The sequence below is a fragment of the Ascaphus truei genome, chromosome 1, assembly GCF_040206685.1.
Source record: "Ascaphus truei isolate aAscTru1 chromosome 1, aAscTru1.hap1, whole genome shotgun sequence".
NCBI lineage: Eukaryota > Metazoa > Chordata > Amphibia > Anura > Ascaphidae > Ascaphus > Ascaphus truei.
The window spans coordinates 67,922,282-67,931,507 of record NC_134483.1 but is presented as its reverse complement, the minus strand read 5'-3'; the positions used below and the strand labels follow the sequence as shown (position 1 = coordinate 67,931,507).

General features: G+C 40.9%; 1 long non-coding RNA gene across 1 annotated transcript in view; it reads right to left on the bottom strand.

Moving 5' to 3' along the window:
• Window positions 1-5,552: 5,552 nt before the first annotated feature.
• LOC142469077 (uncharacterized) overlaps window positions 5,553-9,226 on the bottom strand; it is a 58,659-nt gene continuing 54,985 nt past the window's right edge. The window contains exons 2-3 of the long non-coding RNA XR_012788955.1: window positions 7,787-7,905; window positions 5,553-7,266 (exon numbers count right to left, since the gene is read on the bottom strand). This is a non-coding gene — a long non-coding RNA (uncharacterized LOC142469077). The remainder of the gene's footprint in view (window positions 7,267-7,786; window positions 7,906-9,226) is intronic.

Below are 9,226 nucleotides of genomic sequence, written 5' to 3'. Positions count from 1 at the left end.
CATCCTCTGTGCTAAATACTGTATATTCATATTATTCAGTACCATCTGCACTATTATCTTTCTTTCCACTTTTTGGGTCACCGGAACGAGTATTTACATGTTCACCTACACCTGCCATAGATTTGGACACGCTTTAATGACTGCTGGTTTGTGAGTATAAAATTTGCAGATACGTCAGATATATCTGTTCCTACGATACTGCCCATGTTGTTCTCTTTTTCCTTCTCCGTGGTACATATCCCCCGCTCCCCTGCTGTGTGGAATCACGTTGTGTGGATATTTGGTTCATATCCGAGTTCAGGGTCTAAGTGGAGGAGTATTTATTACTATGTTATTTAAACACTGCATCACTTGTCACTTGCACAATAATTATTACCACTGGTATATATCACATATTTTTTTTTTGCACTACTCTGTCACTATTTTGACATTGTGCATAATTCTGTGCACTAGAGTGTTTTATTTTAATATTGATTATATTTACTGTTATTTCGCCTGCACTTTGGCGCCACCTTTATATTCTTTTGTACAAGGTTCCATTTATAACATCTCTGTTGTCTGTCCTTCAATCCAAGTGCAAAACATTTTACCCAGACAATTTCCTTTGTTTTATACACTAACCTAGTGTGTGACACTTTATCAAAAGCCTTTGCAAAATCTAAGTAGACCACATTTACTGCACTTCCCTGGTCTTAATGCCTACTTACCGCCTCAAAGAAACTAATAATGTTAGTTGGCACAATCTATTCTTCATAAATCAATGCTGACTATTACTCTCAATTTTGTTATCGTTTTGGAATGTTATCCTGTATCAAATTAAGTAGCTTCCTCACTATTGATTTCAGGCTTACAGAACTGTAATTCCCTGGTTGTGATCTAGCTCCCTTTTTAAATATACAGTATTCACCACGTCTGCTTTACGTCAATTTTATGGTACTGAGCCTGTGGAAATGGTGTTCCTGAATATTAAATATAATGGTTTGGCTATTACTGAACTTAGCTCCTTAACAACAATTGAATGTATGCCATTGGGGCAGATGCAGGCAAGGCAGGCATCTTATAAAATTGCATATGAACTTCTATTCCAGTTAATCAATTGTTCATTAATATAGAGCAGTGTTTCTCAACCGGGGCTCCGTTGCCCCCTTGGGTTCCATGAGATGATCAAAAGGGTGCCGCAGGATTTCTCCAATTTCCGAGAGCTGGACAGTTTCCTCTGTCCTGATTGGCTGCTTCTGGGTAATGCAGCCAATCACGAGGTGGTCTCAGGCGCCTGCGGGTGTGGTCAAGCAGAGGAGGAGAAAGCAGCATGGGCAGAAGAGAAGTGAGGCGGTGTGTCTCTGTCCTGTGTGTATTTATTTTGTGTGTGTATTTGTGCGGTGGGGGCAGGGGTGTTTTCTGTGACTTTCGGCCCCTCTCATTCCTTTGACTCCCTGCCGCCTCTGAATCCTGTGACTCCCTGCCTTGTCTGACTGTCTCCTATGACTCTCTGTCTCTTTCTCCTGTGACAGTCTCTCTCTGTCCTGTGTTTTCTGTGACCCAGTCCTGTTTGGGGGTGCCCTAGCAATGGAGCACTGTGGTTGGGGGTGCCTCGAGAGAAAAAAGGTTGAAAACCACTGTTCTAGAGATTGTGACTTCCTTCTGTTGCAATATTTTTGCAATTGACTCCTCCGTGGTAAAAAACAGAGATAACTACTGTATTTAATACCTCTACCTTTTCCCTATCTCCAATAAATTGCCTACTCATCTCAGACTGAAAGGGTCCTATATTCTCTTTTCTAATCTCTTTGTTAAGGTACTTAAAGAAAGATTTTTTGCTCATTTGATTGCCCCTTTGCAACTTTTGTTATACTCCTTATAATTCTGGTATGATGCCTCTGTCCCTTCAGACTTTAAGAATTTAAACCGCTGCCTCTTCTTTTCCATTTCCGCTCCTACCTGTTTATTTAGCCACATTGGTTTAAACTTGTTTCTTTTATATTTATTATCCAAGGATATACACTGATAAGACTGCCCATTTATCTTCAAATGTTTTTCAGGCAAAACTGTCATCCCAATTTATTCCTTGTAAATGATTGCTTACTATATTAAAATCTGACTTTCTAAAATGTAAGGTCTTTGTTAAACCCATATGGTATGGTTTTTGATCATTTATTTCAAATGAGACCATGTTACTGTATGATCACTGTTTCCCAAATGTTTGCCGGCTTGAACATATGTTATTACATCTACATTGTTTGATATTACCAAATCTAGTATTGCCCCTCTCTTGGTTGGTTCCTCAATAATTTGGTCTTTTAGACACCCCCTCCCCCCCAAACCTGTTTCCTTTAGTGTTCTGCTAATCTCATTGTTCCAGTCTGTCTGGGTAATTAAAATCACCCATTATGAAAACGTGTGTATATGATAATCTTTATTACATATTTGCTGTATTCTTTACAATATCTGAGTGCTTCTTATTGGGGTTCTTTTCTGTGTGTATTTCTATATATATGTTTTTATTTATATAGCGCCCACAGTGTAATCAGCACTTTACAAAAGAGACAATACAGTACAGTGAATACAATAAGTGCGACAAAGTTAAACAGGAAAGGAAATCCCTGCCCCAGAGAGTTTACAATCTAAGTGGAATGCCTGGGAGATCTACAAAGACAGCAGGTTAGGGAATAAGTGCAGTAGATGGCAGTTCTTGGTCACAATGGTTGGTAGAAGCTACTGTGAGTGTGGAACAGTAACCATGAGTACAGGTTTTGAAATGCTTCACTTAAGATGTGAGTTTTAAGGTTTGTCTTGAAGGTGGGGATAAGAGGGTGCTTGGCGTATACGGAGTGTGAGGAAGTTCCACAAGTAAGGTACAGTGAGGGGAAAGGGTTGAAGGCGAGAGAGCAGTATAAGTGAAAGGGGTGGAGAGGCGACAGTTATGGGTAGAGTGCAGGAGACGAGCAGGGGCATAACGAGAGATTAAAGCGGATATGTAGGAAGGAGCAGATGAATGGAGAGCATTAAAGGTAAGGCGAACTTTATACAGGGTAGGTGATCCAAAATGTCATGAGGAGCCAGAAGAGGGCTTTAAGGAGGAGATGAGTAGAAACTGTTTTGGGAGGAAGTGAAATTATTCAAGCAGCAGAATTTTTGATACAATGCAAAGGAGAAAGTTGGGAGGCAGGGAGGCCTGTTACCAATATGTTACAATAATCCAGTCTGCAGAGGAAAAGGGCATGGGTTAGAGTTTTAGTAGTAGATTGACAGAGGAAAGGGTGGATTTTGGCAATATTACAGAGGCAGAAGCAACACATTTTAGTCATGGCATGAAATAAAAGGAAAGAGTCAAATGTTACTCCTAGGCAACATGCTTTGGTGACAGAATAGATGGTAGTACCATTTACTGTGATGGGGAAAGGGGATAACAGACCATATTTAGGGTGAAGTATGAGGAACTCAGTTGTAGACATAATGTTTAAGACAGTGGAATGTCATTCGTGAGGATATAGCCAGGAGGCAATCTGAGATTTGGGTTTGTATTGCAGGAGTGAGCGTATGGGTGGATGGATATATCTGCGTATCACCAGCATAGAGATAATACCTAAGGCTAAAAGAGTTGCTGAGTTCACAAGTGATCGTGTGTAAAGAGAAAATGAGAGGTCCCAGAACAGAGCCCTGAGGTACACCAGCAGACAGATCAACAGAAGACTGGGATTTGTTAGCAACAGAGACAGAGAATGTGTGATGGGAGAGGTATAATGAGAACCAGGATCAAGCTTTGTTGCGGATACCAAGAGAGTTTAGAATATGAACGAGAAGAGAGTGATCAGCAGTATCAAAAGCAGCAAGGAGATCGAGTTGGATTAGTAGGGAAATGTGACCTTGGGATTTTGCTTCATGTATATTATTAGCTACTTTAGTAAGCACAGTCTATGTTAAGTGACCTGTACGAAAACCATAATGTAAAGGGTTCAAGAGGGCATGGGAATTAAGAAATGTGATCACACGGAAGAACATGAAATGTTCTAGCAATTTGGAGGCAAACGGCCCAGAGGGATACAGGGCGGTAGTTAGTAAAGGCACGTAGGTCCTAGGTTATTTTTGAGCATAGATGTGACTACTGCATGCTTAAAGGAAGAGGGGAAAGTGTCAGAGGATAGGGAGGAATTAAAGATGTGGGTGATAATAGGGACTAAGACTGGAGTAAGAATTCTGATAATGTGTGGGAGGATAGGATCGAGAGGGCATGTCGTAGAGGGAGAAGAGAAGATAAACTTAGAAACCTCCAACTCTGTAGCTGGAGAAAATGAGTAAAAAGTGGAAGAAGGAGGGAAAGGGGAAGCAACAGAAGAAATCTCTGTCACGGGAGACCAGGACTATCACACCAGGGATCAATTTGCCAGACAGAACAACAGAGTTAGTAAAGTTGAATTTATTGGAAAAAAGGTATCCACAACTGTGAACAGATAAATAACACACACTCCCAACTGGGGAAACTAGAGTTGCCCTATAGAACTAGAGAGAATACCCTATAGAACTAAAGAGATTTCCCCTGTTGTTCTTCCATGCAGTGTCCTCTGGAACAGGATTCCAGGCGTGGCACTAGCACTGGAATTGACACTGACATAGAACAACGCAGCCTGAAACAGGGGCTTCCCTCCCCACCTTTTATAGCCCCATGGCACAACATGGCTACATTTAGTGAGGGACATTGGCAGGTGCTTCCAATATGACCCAGCCCATGATTGGTGGGTTTAACTGCAACATTAAAAGAGTAACATAAAAAGAGTTAGTTGGAAATGTCACAGACAACTTGCAACATTCCCAGCTGAACAAAAAAAATTAACCCCTGGTTTCTGAATGGCTGGAACCAGGCTACACAGAACATAGATATCTATACATAATCCAAATGTGTTATTGACAGGTAGGGGTAATGGCAGGCTTGACCTTTCTTAAAAGCAGTCCCTTATACCCCAACCATCACAATCTCCTTGACTTTAAGGTAGATGGCAAAGACTTGAGGAGAAGTGAAGGAAGGATGAGGAGTGGGAGGAGAAGGTTGGAGGAGGGAGTCAAATACAGAGAAGACCGCATGGATTGGATTTGTGAGTGTTGATTTAGTGAGGAAAAGTAGTAGTGTTGTTTGGCCTTGGAGAGAGCAGAGTTAAAGCAGGACAGGATAACCTTATGGTGCTGAAAATCAGCCAGTGTGTGAGATTTCCTCCATAAATGTTCAGAGGAATGGTGAAGTCTCCCTACTTGCCAAATTCCTCCTTCCCCCCACTTTGATTACCCATTGCTATTTTCCCATTCCTATCGATTCTGTCTAATCCATTACCTCTTATTGGACCCTCCCCTCCTGTCTCCTAGTTTAAAATCCTCCTCAACCTTTTTATCATTCTCTGCCCCCCCCTCCCCTAGGACAGAAGATTCATGTTCTTTGAGGTGCAATCCATCCCTACTATAAAGATAGCACCTCTCAGGGAAGAATTCCCAGTGCTCTAAAATCCGCAAACCATCCTTCCTACACCACTTTTTTTTAGCAATGCTTTAACCTCCCTAAGATCGCACTGGTAGCATTTCTGAAAACACTACATTGGAGTTCCTTGCCTTAAGCTAGATTCCTGAAATTTTTAGGGCCCTCCATCTTTATTTAACTTGGTATACATTGGCACCAATGACAAAGACACTGGGTCATTCCCAGCTCTGCCTAACAATCTGTCTAACCATTCCGGAGTGTGCCAAACCCGAACACCCGGGAGCAGGCTCACTGTTTAGTTCATATAGTCACCGCAAGAGATTCCCCTCTCTACCCTTCTAATAATGGAGTCCACTACCACCACAACCTGTCGAGTCCTTTCTATGCTGGATGGACTATTCCCCTGGCGGCTAGAGGAATCCGTTTCCCCAGCCTTGCCACCCCTGCCCTGATCCCCATGATCTTCACTCATTTAGCATATCTATTGGGGGTGGGTCAGCTCAGAACTGGCCTGCCTCTTCCCCCTGCTTCCTATTATAACCATTACCCAGCTACCTACATCTTCTTGGTCCTCAGTTAGAGCTCCACTCTCTGCACCACTAGTTTCAGCCAGGGCTTGCTTGATGAGCAATAAACTCCTTTCAAGATGGTTAAGGTCTCTCAATATTGCAAGTTGTCTCTTCATATTAGCAATTGGAGACTCAAGAGAGACCACCTGCTCACACTTCCCACAGCTACATGCTCCCTGGAACAGATGCTCCAAGTGCACATATATGTGGCAAGATGTGCATTGAGTGGCATTCTCAAACCTGCTCATTGTTGTAACTATGGAGTAGTAAGTGCTAACAATTTACTGTACTTCTGTATACCTTGTTTCACAACTTATCGGTGTAAACTCCTGGTTATAATTCCCCACTTAATCGAACTGCATTTGAACCACACAATTCAGTCCCAGTTCAGTGCTCGCAGGCTCAAACCACAGTAAAAATTCCCACACAATCAAATTAAATTAACCCTCTGTACACTCTCCAAGTACACACACTCTTCCCCTTATTTCCTTCTGGTTATACTGTGACTCCACACTTAATCCAAAATGCATTTGAACCACACTGCAATTCAGTCACACAGCTCAGTCTGACCATTGTTTTCTGTAGAATAAGACTAACAACTGAAGAAATAAACCAAATAAATATATGTGAATGCAGCACTTGTTTCAACCTCAGTAATATCAATTTTTGGAAAATCAATCATCACCAAATAGCAGAAAATAATATATTATGCAAAATCAAAAATATCCTTTTTTTTAAGCCAACAAAACGTAAAAATCCTTCCAAAACATGAAGATAAACTTGAATGCTGTAGGCCTTTCTTGTTTCAATTACTGCTCATCTGATTTGCACCTGCTTTTTACAATGATTTTGATTTTGTTGGAAAAACGTGATACCGGTTTAATTGCAGGAATACAACTTCGATGAGACCTTCCACAAGTCTTGAAACTGCTTGAAAATCGGCATTCAAATAAAGTCGCCCATCCACAGGAACATCTAATAACAGTACAGCAACATCCTATTCTTGTTAGGAGTTAAGTACATTTTCTGCTTCAAATCTGTTTTCTGCTGTGAAACATAGTCATAAGTTGTTTATGAATGCTGTAAAATCAATCCCAACTGGAATATGGTGAAGGTATCTGTTTGCAATTTAGAACAAAGAGCCATAGATGCCACATTTGCTTGATTTATATCTTCTACTTTTACGTTTTTTTTTCAATTGAGGTCTTCTCTGCGTTGATGCAAACTACGTAATCTCTGCAACGCAGGAGGGGGGGGGGGGGGACAGTAATATAGTAGAAACAAATGGGTTAAGCAATTTTTGATTTAATTTGCTATGCGTGGCTTCATTTTCATGTTAAACAAATTCCAGTTGTGTAATTAAAAATGTACTATTGCTTATTAACCCACCGGGTAAAAAAAAACAAAAAAAGGCAGCCGTATAAGTGCCAAGCATATGTTGTAATAATTAGTCTTCCAATTTAACAGTAATCTATAGAAACACTACTGTACATTTAAATGGGTGATAAGAATTAGTGCTTCAATATTCAAAGGATTGTAGCACATTTATTTAGCGCGTTTTAGAATGTCGCAGACAGACATTTTGTTGTATTGTATTTTCAATTGTAGAAAGAAAGCTGAGTTTTTTCATTTTTTTCAATGGGTAAAAAAAAAAATATTCAAATAATTTTCGAAAGATCATGATTACAAAGAACGTCCCATTTGATCACGATATGATATGCGTGGGATCTTTTTCAGGTTTTGCAGCATATTTTACCTATTGTTGAATCAATATCAGACGAACTCCAGGTTTTCTGCAAACATGAGTCAAGTAAAGATTATTGTATGTTTGTCTTTAATCAGCTCCCTCGTACCAGGACATTCTCATTGATATATCTACAATGCAGTAAGAACGAAATGGTAAGAAACCTGATAACCCTCAGAAAAAAATGAATTGGAAAATCAAAAAGAATCAGACAAGATTAATAAAAGAAAAAGAATGTCAGCCCACATGTTGCCATTTCCTTTGTTAACATAGTTTGAGGCCCTAGGTAAGGGGGTGCTCGACTGCAATCCTGAAGTCCCCCCCCCCCTCCTCAACAGATCAGGTTTTCAGGATATCCCAGCTTCAGCATAAATTGCTCAATCATCCCTGCTTCAGCACAGGTGACTGAAACAGAGGCTCAGTGTTCGACTGAGCCTCTAATTCAGCCACCTGTACTGAAGATAGGATATCCGTAAAACCAGACCTGTTTGGGGAGGGGGGCTTGAGGACTGGAGTTGAGCGCCCCTGTCCGAGGTTAAGGGTTGGGTTCTGCCACTCATTGCTCTCAGTAACATATCTTTCAACTCCAAAGGCCATTATTTAATATGCTGCATCGCCTTCCCTTTGCTCAGTAAGATTGGAGCCCCACTCATACGACGAGGCTTATGTCTTCCCAAGCACTGGGGGAAGATGGCTTCACAGCATGTTCAATACAATCTCACTTTTGCAAATTTTTCAGAAATTATACTCATCACCTTAATATGTCTCAAAGAATGGTACCTACGAGGGATACAGTGTTTTTCAGAATGAATATATCAATATATATCTGTTGAATAGATATGTAGCCATGGCTGGGTATGGCTACTCTTCTGCCCTAGGGCTGGCAGTTTACCCTGGTACTATGAGTTTGCCAGTAGTTGGTATGGGGGTTTCCCCCTTCTTTTGGTACTGCACTTGATTGACAGCAGGGTATGGTACATCCTGTTGTAGCTGGGACAACAGAGTGCCCGCCTTCTGGCTCTACTTAAGGGCAGGACCGCCCTTAAAGCTGCAGTTCATGCAATATCCTGCATGTGTGTTTTTTTTAACAAATCAGTTCTGTAGTAAGAAAAAATACTTTTAGCATTTTCTGTTTTAAAAAACAACAACTTTGAAAGACCAATTTTCTTGTATTCTATTTTAACAAGCATGCGTGTTCCTATAGCAACGATTTACATTCCCCATATTTAAAGATGTCGCCAAACTTTGCCAATCAATAGACGGAGAACGAATTGACCAGCAGCTATGCAGTTCTTTAGGTAAGTAGAGATTGCACAACTGAAACTATTGAAGTAAAAAAAAAAAAAACGGGAGCCTGAACTGCAGCTTTAAGTTAGTGTGTTCCTTCCCCTCTGAGGAAGGCAGGTCACATAACTGGGAGCCTGAGATTGGGGCCTTCCCATGTGCTCTTCC